We start from the raw sequence: 23,183 nt of genomic DNA, 5'->3' as shown, positions 1-23,183 counted from the left end.
TCATTGAGCACAGCTGCACTACATGTATGCTGCACTGACAATGGCGTGATAGAGACTCGACTTTGCAATGCGCGTGCTCGTACTGTAAAAAACCTTGGTCTGGCCTCATCCCTTCCGGCCTTGTCCATGTCCTTGGGTAATCCGGCCTTGATTTGTTTTCACAATGCACAGTAATTATATGGGGAAGCTGCTCACACATTATACATGTATGGGTCATTCCATGTCAATTCACCCAACGAGTTTAATCGCACCCTCTCAGAATTCGTTCATTTTTGGTATATGAGCATGATCGGTTAAGGGTTCACATTGAGGTGAAATTTTTTTTTTTAGGTACTTCTATCAAATTTGCTTTTAAAATAATCTTTGATATCTCAGGTTTCAAAAAACTTAGTTTCATGAAGATTGATGATTCCGAAAGTACCAGAATAGTCCATTTTATTCATGGGGGTGCTGCTACCTCTCATCACGGACGGACATTTCTACTCAAATTAAATTCACTCTAGTTTTATTGTTTTTAAAGTTACTCTAATTTGGTTTGGATGTTCTTGCACTCTGAACATTACTCTATTATCAGACATAATATAGTAGAAAAAAAATATTGGGAAGTAATTTTTTTTGGTAGGTGTTAACATTTCCATTTTGAAATTTCCGTCTGTGATGGAAAAAAAGATGAAAAGTTTTTTTATTCTTTATCAGAATAGATTTAAAAAATAAAAAGGTGTAGAGGTATCTCTCTAAACACTGTACATCATTTTATTTGAACACAGCTGAAATCCATACATTTTATCCATATCATAATCTCAATCAAAAATGATCATGGACGGACATTAATTTCATCACGGACGGACAAAGTTAATTCACTCAAATTCAATTCACTCTAGTTTTATTGTTTTCAAAGTTACTCCAATTTTTTTTTAATGGTCTTGCACTCTGAACATTAATCTATCATCAAACATAAATTAATAGGAAAAAAATATGGGAAGTAAACTTTCCTTGTCTATGTTAACATTTCTGTCCGTCCGTGATGAAATTGATGTCCGTCCGGGATCATTTTTATTAGAATAATGTCTATGGATTCAGCTTTTTATTATTTATCAGAATAGAAACACCAATAAAATCACTGGACACTGTATATCATTTTATTTGAACATAGCTAAAATCCATACATTTTATGCATACAATAAATCAATCAAAAATGATTAATTTCATCATGGACGGAAGAGTGAAATACTTGTGGAAAGATTCATATGCAAATGAGAAACTTTGCTGAGCAGATTATGAATTTAATTTTAGCTTCTAATTGCAGTGAGAAGTGGCTCTGAGAATTATTCAGAACTCAAATGGAGTAACTACCTACAACTCGTCACATTTTTTTGGTGATATCTTTGTTTGGCCGTTATTGGGGCTATATTTTTGTCAGGAAAAATTGTTAAACATTATTGGAATGCAGATAGGGTTGGAAAGCTACATGTACATCTATACGCCAAAAAACAGGAAATAAAATATGGCAAGAACAAGTTCAAAGCTGTAGATTTCATCAATTCAAGCTTGCAGAAATGATGGAGAAGAAGTAGAATACAATGCATAATATGATATTAGCAGAAAATTCAATTTTTTTCATGTACAAACCTATGAATTCACAATGCTTCTAACAGAACATGACATCACAGTCTTGAGGCTTGTGAAAATTACATGAATACCTTTTTTTCTTTTTCAAGTCCATTATGGAGCTAATTTTAAGCAAATCGCTTAATATCTGGTAAACTGTGAAAATGCATAAAGCTTGCACTGCAGTGTTTAAAAGTTTTAATAAGCTTTGGATTGATATATCAATTTCAATTTTGGATTCGGTCAGGGCCTAAATACATGAGGGCTGTTGATATTATGGCGTGTCTAAACTTTGATATGTGCAAAAGATGGATTTAAAGAGAGCCCCCGACAAGTGTTGATCCAACAAACAAGCAGAAGGATCAGCGACCTGTTGATCTTTTCGATTTAGATTTTTTACCTTAAAAAACCCTCTTTGCTCTTGGAAAATTAATGCCTAAAAATCATCATGATCATAAAAATACTTGTATCAACATGATCATTGTTTTGGAACCTAGTATTCTACAATTTAAAAAGACAATACTCTTAATTTGACAAGAACTGTGTTAAGAGCAATCGTATGTCTAGATTATAATGTGCGTCTAGCATAGAAAACAAGTTGCTATACATCTTAAATCAAGTTGCAGCAACTTGATTGTGCAACTGATAATGTTTAATAATATTAAGATATGTACAAATCATCAATACAATAGCATTTGTTCCCCCAAGAAAGTATTAAGAACTTCTTACAGGGTACTTCCAATGTATTTTGAATGTGTCCGTCCGTGATGTCCGTCCGAGATGTCCGTCCGTGATGGAAAATATTTGCAATTCTCTAAGAAGTTTGATATTGGTTAAGAATTCAATATGCTGAACATAGAAGCTAACATACCCAAGTGTTAGTTGCATTAACAATTATTGGTCCATGTCAAGCTGTTTAGATAGAAACAATAAAAATGTACAAAAATTCTAAAAACCACATTTCTATCATGTCCGTCCGTGATATGGCACATTTAGTGGATACCTATGTTTGTAGGTAACCAAGGCAACAAACTTTTTTCATCATTCAGCATACTTTGTCCTACCCTTCACTACAAAACACAAAGGAACCTTGTTCATCTTATTCCTAATTTGTTACAAGCCTTCAAAACTTTCAAAATCTATCATATGTCCGTCCGTGATGAACCGATCACGCTCACATAGGGAGTTTGACATGGCCCATGCTTACATGATTTTTTTTTAGCGCAATCGGATGCACGGTTTTCCCGTTATGACACGCCCAATTTCGTTGATTTGGCCGAAAATGGGCGCGGCCGCCAAGTTTTAAGTGACCATACATGTAGCTCGGTAACTGATGGACCGAAATCAGTAAAAAAGGTATCAGTGGATAGAAAATTGAATGAACTATCTGAAAAATGTGTTATTTTTTATGTAGGGGCAATGTAATGAGTGATGACCTTTTGACCTTTGCATTGACCTTGAATTTGACCCCCGGGGTCACACTGTTTTTAGTCAATATTTTTATATCTGAATTCCTAACATTATTTTACACAATATCAAAAAATTGAAAGTGTATTATTTTTTTCTCTGTTTTAAAACCACTCTCAAAATATGCTTTCTTACTGCAAAAATTGTCATTACAGTCCCACACATGTCTATTTGTGCTGGGTCAGTGAACATGCATTCAATACTTGTGATGCAAATTGATGCAATAAGGGATGGATGCACTATTTTACTGAAGCTGTACAATTCATGTCTTTCCATTGTTCTTGAACATGTAGTTTATGTCCAGCCAAACTCAGTAAACGGTCAATAACATGTTTTATCATGGAGGAATAGTACCCTGCCCATTATTACCTTATGAGGCAGATACATGTATGACCCACTGCAATTTCTTTGTAATGTAAACAAACTTTCACTGTGTGGGTTTCATGTACTGGATTGTTCCCACAGTGTACAATATATACAAATTGATCCATTGAGCTGAGCCCCTCCCCCCCCCCCCATAAAAGGCATTTCATACATTGTATGTAGAATTAACCAGATTCACTGATAAGATAATAAGACACTTGTTCCTGCTGAACCAACTCTTTCCTCAACTTACAGTAGTTTTTTGTTTTGTTTTGTTTTTGCTTGGACACTTGCCTAGCTATCTTATGCTATAGATGTACCATTTCATGAGTGACCATTCAGATAGCACATGCTTTGTACAATAATTTGTCCAACTTATCGAGGGAACACATTGCTTAGTGATCAGAAATTAGTCAGGGGGGGGGACTTCCATTGACAAGTAGATAACATGCGCAACCAAAAAACGTAAAAATATAGATCTCTTTTTCAAGATATTGCATTTAATGTACATGAGTAATAAGGGCGTCAAAAACACTTAAATAACGAAAACAGGGTACATGTATTTATTTCGCTAGGAAAGCTACGTGTTTACAGTCCACTTTGCGAGGTTATAAAACATTATAATAGTTAAAATGATTAACCCTGGATTAGTACGGTAGATGAGATCTCCAAAGAGTTTGGAGACTACATGTATCCTGTCAAATTTATGCATCCTCATGGGCTAGCAAAGGAAGATATGTGTTGGGTTGGAGAAGAAAACATTCTGTGCTAGATTAATGCTCCGTCTTTTCATCATCATCTCAGAAACTTAAATTGCAAAAATATACCGACATTGGACACATTCTCTTGAGCTCTGATCAGTACAAGATTGGTCCTGGGGTGGGAGGGGGGGGGGGCAGTCAAATGTAGCACTGTACAGTTACACACGCATGGCCAAATCATTTGCAAACACCACCTAAAACGAGTTTTTCTCTGTGTGCAAAATAACCCCGTAAACAAGTTTTTCACGGGCTTTAAATATTTACTATTTACACATTTGTCCCCTAAACAAGTCGTCGCCAGAATATGACCCCGGGGAAAAAAAATTCCCTAAACACGTTTGGCCAGTCTAATAACAAAGCTTTGGAAAAAAAAATACCCTAAGTGCGCTCCACCCTGCAATTGACCAGTTTTTCAAAACTACCCCTTTTTTGAAAATTGGTGTTTTTGACACCCTTAATGAGTGCATGCGTGGCTTGCGTCCAAAACTGTAGGACCACACCTTTAAATGCGTTTTTTGGTCACACGTGTGTACAGCAATATAATTGACTGCCCCCCGGAAGATTGGTAAAATGTATTAAGGTAGTGTAATTCTTGTTTCTCATGGACCTACCTCATAATGCTGATTTGCAGGCATGCATATCATTACATACATGGAAAATTTCGGAATTTCCAGTAATTAACAAAGACTTGAGAATGAGATTCTTCGTATCATACTATCAACATACATTATGTGTATTCACTATCACTATACAATACAGAAATTAGTATGTGTGGGACTGTAGTAATTAATGCTGTAACCGATTTTTATTCCAATTCCCGATCCGATCCGATTTTCCCCTTTTTTCTACATTTTTCCGAACTCCGATTTTCGACCAGTGGGGAAAAAATCGGATCGGAAAAACCAAAACATAACAAGACAAAAAAAAAAACACGTGGCGACATGTTTGCCGTCAAAATGCGCTGGTGATTTGTTTAGATCTCAGACAAAAGCGGTGGAAGGAAAAGAAGATAAAGGGGAAGAAAATTATGATTTGTTTTTATCTGTGATATTAGCGGAAAGGCAGGTAGAGAAGAAGATTATGATTTGTTTTGATCTCCGACATAATCGGGGAAGAACAAAACGATAATGATAATTGGTGATAATTTGTTTTGATCTCCGACAAAAATGGAGGAAGAAAAACAACGAAAAGACGATATGTTTTGATCTTAAGCGGAGGCAAATAAGATTTAGTTGAACACGCTGACATGCGAGGTAATATTTACGACTATCTGACTATACGTCCTCTAAGAGTTTACGATTACCTCCGCTATCACTACGATGTTGTAGAGAAGGTAAATATCATGGTGAACAACTCTGGATAATAATGCGTCTTTTTCGGGAGGTCATGCGACCTTTATGAGATTACGATTACCTCACTATGTTGTAGAGAAGGTGAATATCATGGTTAACCAATCTGGATAATAATGCGTCTTTTTCGGGAGGTCATGCGACCTTTAAGAGTTTACGATTACCTCCGCCATCACTACGATGTTGTAGAGAAGGTGAATATCACGGTAAACAACTCTTGATAATAATGCGTCTTTTTCGGGAGGTCATGCGACCTTTATGAGATTACGATTACCTCCGCCATCACTACGATGTTGTAGAGAAGGTGAATATCACGGTAAACAACTCTTGATAATAATGCGTCTTTTTCGGGAGGTCATGCGACCTTTAAGAGTTTACGATTACCTCCGCCATCACTACGATGTTGTAGAGAAGGTGAATATCACGGTAAACAACTCTTGATAATAATGCGTCTTTTTCGGGAGGTCATGCGACCTTTAAGAGTTTACGATTACCTCCGCCATCACTACGATGTTGTAGAGAAGGTGAATATCACGGTAAACAACTCTTGATAATAATGCGTCTTTTTCGGGAGGTCATGCGACCTTTAAGAGTTTACGATTACCTCCGCCATCACTACGATGTTGTAGAGAAGGTGAATATCACGGTAAACAACTCTTGATAATAATGCGTCTTTTTCGGGAGGTCATGCGACCTTTATGAGATTACGATTACCTCCGCCATCACTACGATGTTGTAGAGAAGGTGAATATCACGGTAAACAACTCTTGATAATAATGCGTCTTTTTCGGGAGGTCATGCGACCTTTATGAGATTACGATTACCTCCGCCATCACTACGATGTTGTAGAGAAGGTGAATATCACGGTAAACAACTCTAGATAATTATGCGTCTTTTTTGGGAGGTCATGCGACCTTTATGAGATTACGATTACCTCCGCCATCACTACGATGTTGTAGAGAAGGTGAATATCACGGTAAACAACTCTAGATAATAATGCGTCTTTTTTGGGAGGTCATGCGACCTTTATGAGATTACGATTACCTCCGCCATCACTACGATGTTGTAGAGAAGGTGAATATCATGTTAAACAACTCTGGATAATAATGCGTTTGCCGTGATATTCACCTTCTCTACAAAATCGTAGTGATGGCGGAGGTAATCGTAATCTCATAAAGGTCGCATGACCTCCCAAAAAGACGCATTATTATCCAGAGTTGTTTACCATGATATTCACCTTCTCTACAACGTCCTAGTGATGGCGGAGGTAATCGTTAACTCTTAAAGGTCGCATGACCTCCCAAAAAAGACGCATTATTATCTAGAGTTGTTTACCATGATATTCACCTTCTCTACAACATCGTAGTGATGGCGGAGGTAATCGTAATCTCATAAAGGTCGCATTACCTCCCAAAAAAGACGCATTATTATCAAGAGTTGTTTACCGTGATATTCACCTTCTCTACAACATCGTAGTGATGGCGGAGGTAATCGTAATCTCATAAAGGTCGCATGACCTCCCGAAAAAGACGCATTATTATCCAGAGTTGTTTACCGTGATATTCACCTTCTCTACAACATCGTAGTGATGGCGGAGGTAATCGTAAACTCTTGAAGGTCGCATGACCTCCCGAAAAAGACGCATTATTATCCAGAGTTGTTTACCATGATATTCACCTTCTCTACAACGTCGTAGTGATGGCGGAGGTAATCGTAATCTCATAAAGGTCGCATGACCTCCCAAAAAGACGCATTATTATCCAGAGTTGTTTACCATGATATTCACCTTCTCTACAACATCGTAGTGATGGCGGAGGTAATCGTAATCTCAAAAAGGTCGCATGACCTCCCGAAAAAGACGCATTATTATCAAAGAGTTGTTACCGTGATATTCACCTTCTCTTCAACATCGAAGTGATATGTTGTAGAGAAGGTGAATATCATGGTAAACAACTCTGGATAATAATGCGTCTTTTTCGGGAGGTCATGCGACCTTTAAGAGTTTATGATTACCTCCGCCATCACTACGATGTTGTAGAGAAGGTGAATATCACGGTAAACAACTCTTGATAATAATGCGTCTTTTTCGGGAGGTCCTGCGACCTTTATGAGATTACGATTACCTCCGCCATCACTATGATGTTGTAGAGAAGGTGAATATCATGGTAAACAACTGTGGATAATAATGCGTCTTTTTCGGGAGGTCATGCGACCTTTAAGAGTTTACGATTACCTCCGCCATCACCACGATGTTGTAGTGAAGAGGCCTATCGTTGATCGGCGGTAGTGTCGCGCGCTGGAACGTCATTATCTTATTTTCCTTCCTCCGATTATGTCGGAGATCAAAACAACTCATCATCTTCTTCCTCCGCTTTTGTCGGAGATCAAAACAAATTTTGCCATCAGTGTAGCGTGCCGCATTTGTCCACGCGCCGGCCACATACAAATTTTAATGTATTTTTTTGTTTTTGAATATCTTCCGATCCGATATCCGAACCGATTCCGATTTTAGGAGCAAAACTTCCGAACCGAACTCCGATCCCGTAATTGCTCTAACTTACAACATTAGTAGTAATCATATTTGCAGAAAGTATGCCTTCTTCGAGAGAAGTTGGAACAAAAACAAAAAATAATACACCTTAAGTTTATTTTTATATTATATAGAAATAATGTAGGGTATTCATATATTGAAATATTACTCAAAATAGTGTGACCCCCAGGGTGACCAGACGTCCCGTATTTCCTGGGATTGTCCCTTTGTGCCGGCGTCCCGACAAACCCTTCCCGGGACGCCTTTTTGTCCCGTATTTAAGAATATTGAACAAAATGTAGTTTAATGCATTTACATGTAAAGGGGTGAATTTTCATCAAATAACCAACAAGGCAACAGATGACGAAGCAGAGATAACAATGAAACTAATTTGGAGATGTAATCGGTGGAACAAATTATTGAGTTTTCATAACTAGATCTTGTTGTTTCAGCTTTCGTTTTGAGTCTTGTTGGGTATGATGCCGCTAGGCGCTATGTTTCATCTAATTTTTAAGTTTGACAATGTTTCACTTGAAATTTTACTCATTTCTAAATAATTTTAGTTTTTCAAATTTCTGAAAAATATATTAGAAAACACTAAACTTCATTATGACTTTTGTTAAATGACTTGATTTTTTTGTTTGCTTGAAGTTTGAACTTTTTTCCTCTTTCTTTCTTTTGTATCATTCTTTGTTCATCCTTATATCCTTCCTGCTTGCCCTTTTTTGTTCCATCTTTCTTTATTTCCGATCTTTTTTTCCTGAACCTTTCTCTCTCTCTGTTCATTTGTCATTCTTTCCTTCTTTCTGTTACTTTTCTTTATTAAATTTCCATTTTTTAATTTCTTGAATTCATTCATTCTTTCTTTCCTTAAACTTTTCTTTGCTTCCTTCTCCCTTCCTCTCCCTTTTTTCGTTCTCTCCTTCCATTATTTTCTCTTTTTGTCATTCTCTCATCTCTTCATTCTTTCCTCCCTCTCTTTCCTCCTTTCTTTCATTCTTTATTTTATTTTTCCTTCCTTCCTCCCTTCCTATTTTCTTCTTTGTTTGTTTCTTTCTTCCAAAGAATGAAGAAAAATATATCCTTCATTCTTCCTTTCTTCCCCTTTTTGTCACTTTCTTTTTTCCTTTCTCTCTTTTATTTTGTCTTTCACACATCTATTCATCTTCCCTTCCTTTCTTTTTTTGTCTTTAACAACTCCCTATATACCAAAAATGAACGAATTCTGAGATGGTGCGATTTAATTTTAATTTGTTTTGGGGTGATTTGACATGGAATCACCCAATATGTACATGTAAACGTGTATCACAAATCAAGAAAATTAAGATGCAAGAAATTATAAACTTAATATTATCTACAGTAATTTTGCCTTCTAAATGCTCCCAACAGGTCTGTAGGCAGTTCAACCTGTACATGTAGTATGATTATTAGATGATATTTTTTGGTTTTCCCTTAATTATCATTCTTCAAATTTGCCACCATGAAGAGAAAATGCAGAAAGATCTGATCAAAGAGAAAATATACAATGTACAGGTCTCTCTACATGGGAAAGTGGGGAAGAAGGTATGAATTGTTGATGTGGAAGAGGTTCATCGTGGTGAAGGATTGAGTAGAAGAAATAACCAGTTGTCTCACGATGTAGCAAACGTAGTAGGAAAGCGACGTTTCGTCTGCAAGCTGCTAGACTTCGTCAGGCAATGAGCAAAGACGCTGCGCACGGGTTATATAGCGTCGGGAGCTATTGTCCGGCTCCACTCGGGCGTGAGCCGCGCTGTGATTGGCCGGAGCCGCTGGCCAATCAGGGTCCGCGCTGGTGCTTGGTGCCCGCTCGGGCGTGCACCGCGCGCTGTGATTGGCCGATGCAGCCGGCCAATCAGCGTCCGCGCTGGTGTCGGGCACCCGCTGGTGCGGGCGCCGCGCGCTGTGAACCGTGGATGCAGTATGCCGTCGGATGGTAGGTAACCATTCATCAGGGATCTCAATGCCGCTGTCCCTGTTGATATTGCTCGGGTGCAAACGGATCTGGATCGCTTCCTTAATGCGCCGCGTATACCAATGCTTATCATTGGCGATGCAGCTGACCTCATCCCAGTTAGGTGGATGATCGGAGTCCCAAGCATGTTCTGCAACAGCAGAGCTATCGGTGCGCCTAAGCCGAACATCACGGCGATGTTCCTTCATGCGTTCCCCCACAGGTCTACCAGTCTCACCGATGTAGACTTTGTCGCAGGTCGAGCAAGGGATCTTATAAACAACCCCATCGCGTCTGTCGGGGATCGGGCGGTCTTTCGGACGGACCAGCTGGCTGCGGATGCTGTCGGACTTAAATATAACTCGGATGCCATGCCTCTCCAAGCGCCGGCGGAGAAGATGCGCGATACCATCAACAAACGGGATTACTATAGCGGATTTAAATTGCGCAGGCTGTTCGGACGGGGCGCTCTTCTTCTTAGCGAATTTATGAATTGTCTTTCATTTTCAATCATCCATCCATCCATTCTTTCTTTCATTTAGTCAGTCAATCATCCATTCATTCATCCATCCATCCATCTACAATGTATCCCCATCCATTTAGTCAGTCAATCAATCATCCATCCATTCATTCATTCATTCATTCATTCATTCATTCATTTAGTCAGTCAATCATCCATCCATTCTTTCATTCATTCATCCATTCATTCATTCATTCATTCATCCATCCATCCATCCATCCATCTACAATGTATCCCCATCCATTTAGTCAGTCAATCAATCATCCATCCATTCATTCATTCATTCATTCATTCATTCATTCATTCATTTAGTCAGTCAATCATCCATCCATTCTTTCATTCATTCATTCATTCATTCATCCATCCATCCATCCATCCATCCATCCATCCATAAATCCATCCATCCATTCATCACTGGTGGTTTGTTCATTCATTTTATGTACGTGTGTTGTCTTTAAGGGGAGCCCTTCATTATAAAGGAGTACCGGTAGTCTTTATTGTTCTCTTTCTAATCATTGCTTAAAGGGGAAGTTCACCCTGAAGAAAACTTTGTTTTAAAAATAGCAGAAAAAAAGTAAAAAATATTGGTGAGGGTTCGAGGAATATCCGTTAAAGAGTAAGAAAGTTATTAGAGTTCAAAGTTTTGGATTTGTGACGTAATAAACGAGCAGCTGCCCCATGTGTTATGTAATATAAAATGCATGAATTTCAAATTTTGTATGGTTCCTGAAGACTTTATTAGGTGGTCTGTCTATGACAGATCACCTCTTAATTTCGTCAGAATTTTCTTATTTATTTATTTTTACGGATTTTTCTTGTCGCCAAGTTATCTCAAAATGGACTTGCTCAATTTCATTGAATTTCATGTCATCTATAGGATCTGTCATGGACACGTGCAGTGAAGCTTTTCAAGGTCATCAGGTCATGATGACGTCATCTAGGCGCCATTTTGTAAAATCACATTATCAATCACATCTCCATTATCAATTATCAAAAATCAATCAAATTTACATCACATCAACTTCAGGTCAAGGGTCATCAGGTCATGTCATCAAAGGTCACCTGGAGGTCACGACGCGCGCGTACGCGCGCGTCAAAATTTTAAAATGCTCAAAATCACTTTTTGACCAAACGAGAGTACGTTTTAGGTCATTCTAAGCATTTCAAGAATTTGCGCGCGCGCACGCATGCGTGCGCGTTTCCGCGCGTAACACCTTAACGCAACGCAGAAACACCGTTTTTTTTACATCATTGCATTGATAATAAAATTCTGAACAATTCGATACCTTGATCAACCTTCTACGACCATTAATGACGAAATTAACACCCGTTAAAGTCTGCAGCACGTGTGCGCGCGAGCTCTCACTATAGGCCATATATGGGCAAAAACATGCCTATTGAAAATTCACTGTAGCTCTTTAAATAGTCCGTTGACCCCCAATTTTTTTTTCATATATCGATAGAGTATGAGTTGTAGATTTGATTTCATGTCACCATTGTCCCTAAATTATATCGTGACGTCATCAAAATGGCGCCTAAACTAAAAATTTCATTTTTTCAAAAATGACGTCATCAAATTTATGCAAATTTGGTTGTAACTTCTCAAATATAGATCATTTTTCGCCCAGATTTCGATATGTTGTAGTTTAGAATGTACTCTTTCTCATTAGTTGTCATGAATTTTCATTTTGAGAAACGCATCATTGCGTAAAACAGCGATGAAAAGAGGCATGTCATTTTTCCTCATTTTGCGTGTAATCTCTATGGGACCTGACTTTTTCTCAAAACTAGATTCGACATTCCGCTATTTCGTGAGCCATATCTCCATTTTTTCTCGTCAGTTTTCTTTAAGCTTTTAGTATGTTGTAGCTGAGATTCTAAGCTTCCGCAAGTGTGCCCTTCATTTTTTGATCAGATGCCGGGATCATGCCCGTATTTCACTTGCAAAATTGGACTTGTAATTCTCAAAATTGCTTACGTGTATTCTCTATGGGGAATATCGTGGCTTTGACTGCTTTCTAAAGGGCGCGGGTTCGAGTCCTGGGGTGAACAAGATGATTTTTTTTTTCAGTTTTTTTTTTCTTTTTGCAACATCTTACATGATCCTTTATGATATTTAAAAGGTATAAAAGTTAAAATTTAGCAAGATAAAACAGATTATAATTGCTTTTTTCATATCACATGTGTTTTGCGTGTAATCTCTATGGGACATGACTTTTTCTCAAAACTAGATTCGACATTCCTCTATTTCGTGAGCCATATCTCCATTTTTTCTTGTCAGTTTTCTTTAGGCTTTTAGTATGTTGTAGCTGAGATTCTAAGCTTTCGCAGGTGTGCCCTTCATTTTTTGATCAGATGCCGGGATCATGCCCGTATTTCACTTGCAAAATTGGACTTGTAATTCTCAAAATTGCTTACGTGTATTCTCTATGGGGAATATCGTGGCTTTGACTGCTTTCTAAAGGGCGCGGGTTCGAGTCCTGGGGTGAACAAGATGATTTTTTTTTCAGTTTTTTTTTCTTTTTGCCACTTCTTACATGATCCTTTATGATATTTAAAAGGTATAAATGTTTAAATTTAGCAAGATAAAACAGATTATAATTGATTTTTTTCATATCACATGTGTTTTGCGTGTAATCTGTATGGGACATGACTTTTTCTCAAAACTAGATTCGACATTCCTCTATTTCGTGAGCCATATCTCCATTGTTTCTTGTCAGTTTTCCCTGAGCTTTTAGTATGTTGTAGCCGAGATTCTAAGCTTTCGAAAATGTGCTCTTCATTTTTGATCAGATGCCGGGATCATGCTCGTATTTCGCTTGCAAAATTGGAATTCTCAAAATTGCTTACGTGTATTCTCTATGGGGAATATCGTGGCTCAATGGATAACGCATTTGAATCGCTTTCACAGGGGCGCAGGTTCGAGTCCTGTGGTAAACAAGATTTTTTTTTTTTTTTTTTCTTTTTACCACCTATTCCATGATCCTTCGTGATAATTTAATGGTATAAAATTTAAAATTTCGCAACAGATTATAATTACTTTGTTTCATATCACATGTATTGTCATACATGAAAGAGACCCTTTTAACAGTGCTTTATCATCTCCCGTCTTTCACAAGTATTCCATCCATAATGAATATTCCGTCGTCATCATGAAGATCATATTGATCTGCATGAATATATGTCTGTCTATCTACCTACTCTGTATATGTATCTGTCTATCTCTCTGTCTAATATAACATATTTATCTGTTTAGATATGTATATCTATCTATCGTTCTATATATCCATCAATCTATCTGCCTGTCTCTATCTATCTTTCCATATGTATGTCTGTCTGGCTATCTATCTATATCAATCTATTTGTCTCTATCTATCTATTTATCTATCTATATGTCTGTCTGTCTATCTATGTTTTATTAATATAACCACCTATCATTTATCTCTCAATCGATCACTTGATCCATCCATCGCTCCATCCACCACTCCATCCATCTATATATATAATCATCTATCTTGTATGTATCTGATTGAAGCTGTATGTTTGACGATTGTCATCATCACATCAATAATCACATTTAGCAATGGTCAAAACTTATTCTTAGGATGTCTACGATCAAGATTATCAATGATATCTATATGATTTATTTCATACATCAGCCGACACGGAATGACAAATCATGACAGACCACCTAATTCGTCCGCATGACGAATTAAATTCTAGTTTATTTTTACGGATTTTTCTTGTCGCCAAGTTATCTCAAAATGGACTTGATCAATTTCGTTGAATTTCATGTCATCTATAGGATCTGTCATGGACACGTGCAGTGAAGCTTTTCAAGGTCATCACGTCATGATGACGTCATCTAGGCGCCATTTTGTAAAATCACATTATCAATCATATCTCCATTATCAATTATCAAAAATCAATCAAATTTACATCACATCAACTTCAGGTCAAGGGTCATCAGGTCATGTCATCAAAGGTCACCTGGAGGTCACGACGCGCGCGTCAAAATTTAAAAATGCTCAAAATCCCTTTTTGACCAAACGAGAGTACGTTTCAGGTCATTCTAAGCATTTCAAAAATTTGCGCGCGCGCACGCATGCGTGCGCGTTTCCGCGCGTAACACCTTAACGCAACGCAGAAACACCGTTTTTTTACATCATTGCATTGATAATAAAATTCTGAACAATTCGATACCTTGATCAACCTTCTACGACCATTAATGACGAAATTAACACCCGTTAAAGTCTGCAGCACGTGTGCGCGCGAGCTCTCATTATAGGCCATATATGGGCAAAAACATGCCTATTGAAAATTCACTGTAGCTCTTTAAATAGTCCGTTGACCCCCATTTTTTTTTTCATATATCGATAGAGTATGAGTTGTAGATTTGATTTCATGTCATCAATGTCCCTAAATTATATCGTGACGTCATCAAAATGGCGCCTAAACTAAAAATTTTATTTTTTCAAAAATGACGTCATCAAATTTATGCAAATTTGGTTGTAACTTCTCGAATATAGATCGTTTTTCGCCCAGATTTCGATATGTTGTAGTTTAGAATGTAATCTTTCTCCTTAGTTAACATGAATATTCGTTTTGAGAAACGCATCATTGCGTAAAACAGCGATGAAAAGAGGCATGTCATTTTTCCTCATTTTGCGTGTAATCTCTATGGGACATGACTTTTTCTCAAAACCAGATTCGACATTCCTCTATTTCGTGAGCCATATCTCCATTTTTTCTTGTCAGTTTTCCTTAAACTTTTAGTATGTTGTAGCTGAGATTCTAAGCTTTCGGAAGTGTGCCCTTTATTTTTTGATCAGATGCCGGGATCATGCCCGTATTTCACTTGCAAAATTGGACTTGTAATTCTCAAAATTGCTTACGTGTATTCTCTATGGGGAATATCGTGGCTTTGACTGCTTTCTAAAGGGCGCGGGTTCGAGTCCTGGGGTGAACAAGATGATTTTTTTTTTCACTTTTTTTTTCCTTTTGCCACTTCTTACATCATCCTTTATGATAATTAAAAGGTATAAAAGTTGAAATTTAGCAAGATAAAACAGATTATAATTGCTTTTTTCATATCACACGTGTTTTGCGTGTAATCTCTATGGGACATGACTTTTTCTCAAAACTAGATTCGACATTCCTCTATTTCGTGAGCCATATCTCCATTTTTTCTTGTCAGTTTTCCTTAGGCTTTTAGTATGTTGTAGCTGAGATTCTAAGCTTTCGGAAGTGTGCCCTCCATTTTTTGATCAGATGCCGGGATCATGCCCGTATTTCACTTGCAAAATTGGACTTGTAATTCTCAAAATTGCTTACGTGTATTCTCTATGGGGAATATCGCGGCTTTGACTGCTTTCTAAAGGGCGCGGGTTCGAGTCCTGGGGTGAACAAGATGATTTTTTTTCAGTTTTTTTTTTCTTTTTGCCACTTCTTACATGATCCTTTATGATATTTAAAAGGTATAAAAGTTAAAATTTAGCAAGATAAAACAGATTATAATTGCTTTTTTCATATCACATGTGTTTTGCGTGTAATCTCTATGGGACATGACCTTTTCTCAAAACTAGATTCGACATTCCTCTATTTCGTGAGCCATATCTCCATTTTTTCTTGTCAGTTTTCTTTAAGCTTTTAGTATGTTGTAGCTGAGATTCTAAGCTTTCGCAAGTGTGCCCACCATTTTTTGATCAGATGCCAGGATCATGCCTGTATTTCGCTTGCAAAATTGGACTTGTAATTCTCAAAATTGCTTACGTGTATTCTCTATGGGGAATATCGTGGCTTTGACTGCTTTCTAAAGGGCGCGGGTTCGAGTCCTGGGGTGAACAAGATGAATTTTTTTTTCACTTTTTTTTTCTTTTTGCCGCTTCTTACATGATCCTTTATGATAATTTAAAGGTATAAAAGTTTAAATTTAGCAAGATAAAACAGATTATAATTACTTTTTTCATATCACATGTATTTTGCGTGTAATCTCTATGGGACATGACCTTTTCTCAAAACTAGATTCGACATTCCTCTATTTCGTGAGCTATATCTCCATTGTTTCTTGTCAGTTTTCCCTGAATTTTTAGTATGTTGTAGCCGAGATTCTAAGCTTTCGAAAATATGCACTCCATTTTTTGATCAGATGCCGGGATCATGCCCGTATTTCGCTTGCAAAATTGGAATTGTAATTCTCAAATTTGCTTACGTGTAATCTCTATGGGGAATATGCTAGCTCAATGGATAACGCATTTGACGTGTTCGTCCGTATTGCTGACGTGTAGGTCCGTGTTGCTGACGTGGTGGTCCGTGTAGCTGACGTGTAGGTCCGTGTTGCTGACGTATTGGTCCGTGTTGACGACGTGCTCTGCCGGCATGATCCGTGTGAAGCTGCCGTGTTGATGCCGTGTTCACAGTCATCTGGGGCAAAACTATCCCGGACCTCCCCGGATCATGCCGGCATTGCCGTGTTGATCCGTGAGGTATAATCATCTATCTTGTATGTATCTGTTTGAAGATGTATGTCTGACGATTGTCATCACCACATCAATAATCACATTTAGTAATGGTCAAAACTTATTCTTAGGATGTCTACGATCAAGATTATCAATGATATCTAAATGATTTATTTCATACATCAGCCGACACTGAATGACAAATCATGACAGACCACCTAATTCGTCCGCATGACGAATTAAATTCTAGTTTTGTTTTCTATTCATGATCGGGTGTGAAACGATTTGTCTATTGATATATAAAAGATACAGTGAAAACCATTTTCAATTTTCTGAGAAAATGACATTTCATTGATTTTTTACCATTCGCTATGTAGGAATGCTGCTCGCATACATGTATGACGTCACAAATCATATAATTGAAATTCTAATAAATTTTTAATTATTTGATGAATTTTTCTCAAACTTTCGGCAATATTTTTTATTATTTTTTCTGCTATTTTTACAATAAACTTTTTGTCAGGGTGAACTTCCCCTTTAAAGGTAAATGCCAGCTTTGGTAATGATATCAAAATGAGTTCGTACAGAATCCAATGAAATGACCACCAAAGTGTCTGTTTGTATAAATACAGAATATGTGCCAAAGGATTCTGGAAGAAATTCTGTAATTGCTGATCAAGAAATTAGCAAATAAGCACAGGATTCGGGTCAAGCGTCGGGCACGACATTAAAAAATAATACACTGTCCCACGTGGGTTTATCTGTGTTGGTGATATTTTTCAGCGTAGATTTCAAGATTTCACAAAGTTCAGTTTATATGTAACTGTACCAGATCTAGATCCTCGATGATATACTGACAATTAAGCCTGGTTTTACAGACTTTCTCATGAAATCAGTGTTTACTGCAACTACTGGCATTTCTGCTACCATTCCAGAATTAAGAGGAAGTGCGAAAAAACATTAGAGTAGAGACACTGTACATACATGAGCTTCTACATGTTTTTTTTTTTTTATAAAGGGGGGAGTACATGTAATTCATGAGTTGTCTCATCATGGAGACTGAGTTTTCTCTGGCAACATGCTTCATATTTTATTGATTTCCACAGAAATTCATGCTGATGCTGATTCCCATTTTCATTGATTTGTATTTCTTATTCTTATTTCTTAAATATTCTTATACAGTACATGTAAGTTGATTGGTTTGGTTTCTATTGAGTATTGTTCAAGAACCTTGGTAACAATCAATGCGTGTATTCTTTAATTTATTTAATTCTTTTTTCTTGTGAAATCACATTCAGCTTTCCATAAAGATAATGATGTTTCATATTAAACAATTTCTATTAAAGTACACTGTAGTTTTTGTTGTTTAGATATTTAATGTATCTTTGTTTGATATATTCATATTTGAGAAGAAATATCAAATGAACAAAGAGAATTGAATGTCAGTATTTATTAACTTTATTTCATATTTATTAGTTTATTTTTTATTTATTTAATTTAATTTATTTAATTGATTGATTGATTGATTCATTGTTTGTTACTTTATTTGCTTGTTTTTTCATCGTAAATGTAGCACTTTTCAGCCTGGCACTTTTGTTACGATACTGCAACAAATAACAATGAAAATTTAGTTTTAGATAAAATTTCCTTTTCTTTTATTACAGGAAATTGATCACACATTAAACAAAACAAATAATTATGATCTTTAATACATCTCTTGAAGTGTCAGATGTTCAATCCAAAGTTATGATGTTAGATTAAAAAAAATCCAAGTTGGCTGGCGAAGATTCCGTATTAAATTAAAGTTCACAAGAATGGCGACGATGAAAATGATGTTGAAGCACAATACACAAGAGTCACTGTAACGAGTGGAAATGTCTGTGAAGACGATTTTGATGATGATTAACAGTCAATTTCAGCAATCCATGGCTTGAAGAGTGTTCATTAAACAGGTTGATGAGGTTGATGATCTCAATGAGAACTGAGAATTCCTCTCTCAAAGTAGCTGCAAACAGTTCATTGATGGCGTGCAAATAATTCCACAGAAGATAACAGCATATGTGGGACAGTGTATTAACATTGCTTCGAAAATAAATACGCAACATTTGATGGAGTTCCATGCTTATTTTGCCCATTGCTTAGTTAGCATTGACATTTTTTCTTCCAGAGCTATGTGGCACATTTTTTTAATAATAATAATAATAATAAATTGGTTCTTATATAGCGCATTTAATCGATTGAAATTGCTCTATGCGCTTTGTACAAATTGCACTCCAATATTAGAGTTACACTACAAAAATAAGTATGTTTTAAAATTTCTTTTAAAAGATTTAACTCTTTGCACGCTGAATTGATTTTTTTTGGATAATAATGACAATTGTTTCCATGTCATTTTTTGAATTCAAGATATCCATATTGCACCAATGATACTTATTATTATTATATATGTTATCCAGAACTATTGCCTTTTTATTAGCTAATTTGAAGGTAGGGGAGAAAACTAATTATTACGATTGTTGAATTTAATTGTACGAATGTGCAAAATTGCAACATCAGCGTGCAGAAGTACATGATCGAAGATAAATTGGTAAACTATTCCATAATTTGGGACCGCAAAAATCAAAACTAGCTTCCCCCCCCCTTTTGAGACAATTCTAGGAATGTGTAAAATTGAAGTGTCTTCACAAGAACGAAGTCTATAATGTGGCCGGTGTGGGGACACTTTGTATTTTCAATGGATTCTGTTCGAAATCATTTTTGAGTTCATTACCACAACTGTTACATTTATCTTTAAAGCTCAATGTTGAAAAGTATCCACCCAAAAAAAAAATGGTTTTTTTTGCCTGATGGGGGTCATGACCTCCACATGCACATACCCTCATTCATGACCATGTCTTGTCTTACACTTAAAAGCCTTGCAGACAGACAAACGTATTCAATATATGTATGGACAGGCAATATGATATCTGCTGTTTTGAGGGTGGAAGATAGGATGGGAGGGATCATGTTTGTTGTAGGTTAATTTTCAAGCATACATTTGTAATTTTCATTTTTTTTTTACTATCAACAAATATATTAAACTACCGCATAGATTCAACGGATATGTTTTCCTTTTCTCATGAAGATCTTACACAAAATTGTGAATTAAAGTGGAAAAAAAAGTATTTTAGACCCTAAGAGAGAATTTCTTATACTAAAAGAGCATAGAAGTTGACACAAAAATCATTAAAATACTTATAAATGCAGAAGCCGAGTCCGAGATATGCAATTTTGAAGAAAATGGGTGGGGTTCAAATACCTTTTAGCCCGAAATTGTTTTGTTGGCTGCACCCCCTCCCCTCCCCCAATAATTCTATCAATTTCTTCTGAAAAGGTACATCAGAATGCTCAAGAGTCTCAAAGCAATCTCCGGTCTTCTAGCCAGACTTTCTTAACTGTACCAACTTATAAAACATGTTCGTTTGGTAATTGTGCCTTTCAGTCAGCACTCAGCAGCACCTGTACTGTGGAATAAACTGCCTAATAATCAGAGGGCCATCACATAAAAGTACCTTAACCTTTCTCAAATCTTTACAAATGTACTTGTTTAATAGATTATTTAGTTTAGGAAAGGACAAAGGTATGCTACAGTGTTTTAATTTTTAAATAGTAAATGTATTTTATTCTAAGTATACCTGTATTAGACTTGATTACTTTTTTTGTAAAGCACATAGAGATTCTGTCGAATATTATGTGCTATTAAGCACCTATTAAAGCATCTATTATTATTATTATTTTCACAGGCTGCATATCTGGGGGGTACTCAGTATAATGTTTTTATACGTATGTGCCACGGTTGAGACCCCCATTTTCAGCTTAAAATTCTCTTCCAGAGTATCACCAATTAAGAAAGCCATTGAAATTGTTTCTCTTTTCCGGAGATCCTCAAATTTGTGATTTCTCGTTCCAATGCACGCCAATTATGAACTACTCAGCCGGTTGGAGTGGAGAGCTTGATCAGCGCAGAGCTATAGCGCCAGGTCCCTGAACTTCCCTACCCCCCAAAATAGCTAGCGTTACTAGTCTATATGAATCGCGCATATTTGCCCATTGCCACTAACAATTACGCCTACGATCTAATGAGCTGTGGAGACCTCTTTTTTTATGTAGTCAGTTCCGGAGCATTGCATTTTTAGCAATCATACATGTAGATCCAAGAGCTGGCATTTGGGAGACCCCTATTTTAAGACCAATTTTTAGCTCCAGAGCCCCCATTTTCGACTTTGGCGCAGCACATAGGTATCATGTTATACTTGGCAGCTCTGCTAAACATAGTCTTGAACATTTGAAAACCATTGAACTGCAACTCCCTTGCTTTTCCACATTTAAATGGGCACTGAACTGTGTATCTACTATTACAGAGAATGAATTGAGTAGATAATTAGCATGTTAGCATTCAAGTGGGTCTATATTTCTAGACTACACTAGAATTATGGGTCAGGAAACTGGACAGTTATGAGTACCGGTAGTTGAGGACTCGAGATGGCGCTAGTGGTTCATGTCTGCTTGAATAATGGTGCCATGAGCCTAATTACATCAGGAGGGCTCAAGATATTCGTTCGACCCAACCCATTCAAATTTTTTTCAATTTGATGTTGCTGATTGACAAAACTGTATGAATATGATTCAAAATCTAACACTGATTCTAGAAATGGTAACTACTGAACTTCCTTCGACCAAATTGAGAAGATAAAAAAGTGACTTGGAACTATTTTTTTGACTGGCGGACTAATTAGGGCTATTTTACCGTTTGAGTCGATAAATTTGATCCATTCATAGTTATCTTCATAAATGGCAATTTATTTTTAAAATGAGCTGGCTACGCTACCCTTTCCTGGTCAGATATGGAATGCTAGATATATATCCTATCCAATGGTAGTAAACATTCCACCCTCTAATTTCACATTTATTTTTTATGAATTTTTCAAAAGTGCCATTTTAACACACAAGTCTATGGGGAATGTTTTACGCGCGTGGCACCTATAAGTAATATGGGAAATCCCTAGTAGTGGATGGAATTCCTGGCCAAACTCTTCAGTAGCAAACAATTTCTCACTGATATCAATATGTTTAGTCATCAAGAGGTGCAAAGAATTGATTTAATGGCTAGCAAGGCCATATCAGCTAAAGTTAGTAGGTCTGTGTATATGTAAGCCTATATGTAGACTGGTCAATGTGTAGAGCGTCTATGCCTCTTTTTGTTCTGATTCATCATTGGTTTGTGTTAGTGTACATCACATACTTAATATTAGAAAGACCTTTACAAATTGCTCATGTAAAAGGAAGGGGGTAGAGAGGAGCTTTGAGAACTTTACTGAAGAGAACTAGAGTGGTACCTTCAAGAAGGTATTTAGAAAAAGGCACAGAGTAAGGTAAGGTATCTAAGGGCTAATAGTGCTCAACTAAGGAGGGATGGGGGGGTGGCTGTGTGCTCCAATCTTAGTCTACCCCCCCTCTTTGAAAGCCATGCCATCTATGAAATTATCTTTCTTTCTCTCTCTTTTTTTTCTCTCTCTCTTCTATCTAATTTTATGTATCTCTTCCTTCTTACATCTGAGAGGCAATAGCCCTAGGAAAATTTTGATATAATAGGTCAAATGCAAATGTACTAAAGTAGTATGTTCTTATACTTTGATTGTTTCCTCATTCAATCTCATGTATATCTGGTAATTTTGTTTGAGGCAGTTCTGGTGTCCTGATATCTACACAAAATTTAATACACCTTTATATTACAATTAGTAGGGACCTATTGTCATTACATTCACTGCTGGGCTGTATGCAGGCAGGATATGTATGCATCCAAATAGTGAATATAACATGTATGAGTAATACATTAAAATGGGTCATTGCATAGAAAATAGGCATTTCCAATGCATTTCTTTGTGCTAGTGTGAGTGTACAGATATGAAAGAATAACAAAGTAGCTATTCAATAAAATAAAATTCATAGGTCATATAATATAGGTGCCATGAGCCTAATTACATCAGGAGGGCTCAAGATATTCGTTCGACCCAACCCATTCAAATTTTTTTCAATTTGATGTTGCTGATTGACAAAACTGTATGAATATGATTCAAAATCTAACACTGATTCTAGAAATGGTAACTACTGAACTT

General features: G+C 36.8%; 1 protein-coding gene across 2 annotated transcripts in view; it reads left to right on the top strand.

Annotated features, from left to right (window-relative positions):
• Positions 1-23,183, top strand: part of LOC121420038 (oxysterols receptor LXR-alpha-like) — a 40,022-nt gene that overhangs the window by 6,848 nt on the left and 9,991 nt on the right. The gene's annotated exons all lie outside the window — the stretch shown is intronic.

The sequence above is a fragment of the Lytechinus variegatus genome, chromosome 8, assembly GCF_018143015.1.
Source record: "Lytechinus variegatus isolate NC3 chromosome 8, Lvar_3.0, whole genome shotgun sequence".
In the NCBI taxonomy this organism is placed as follows: domain Eukaryota; kingdom Metazoa; phylum Echinodermata; class Echinoidea; order Temnopleuroida; family Toxopneustidae; genus Lytechinus; species Lytechinus variegatus.
Note: the sequence above shows the minus strand (reverse complement) of the source record. Positions and strands in the feature narration are given on the sequence as shown.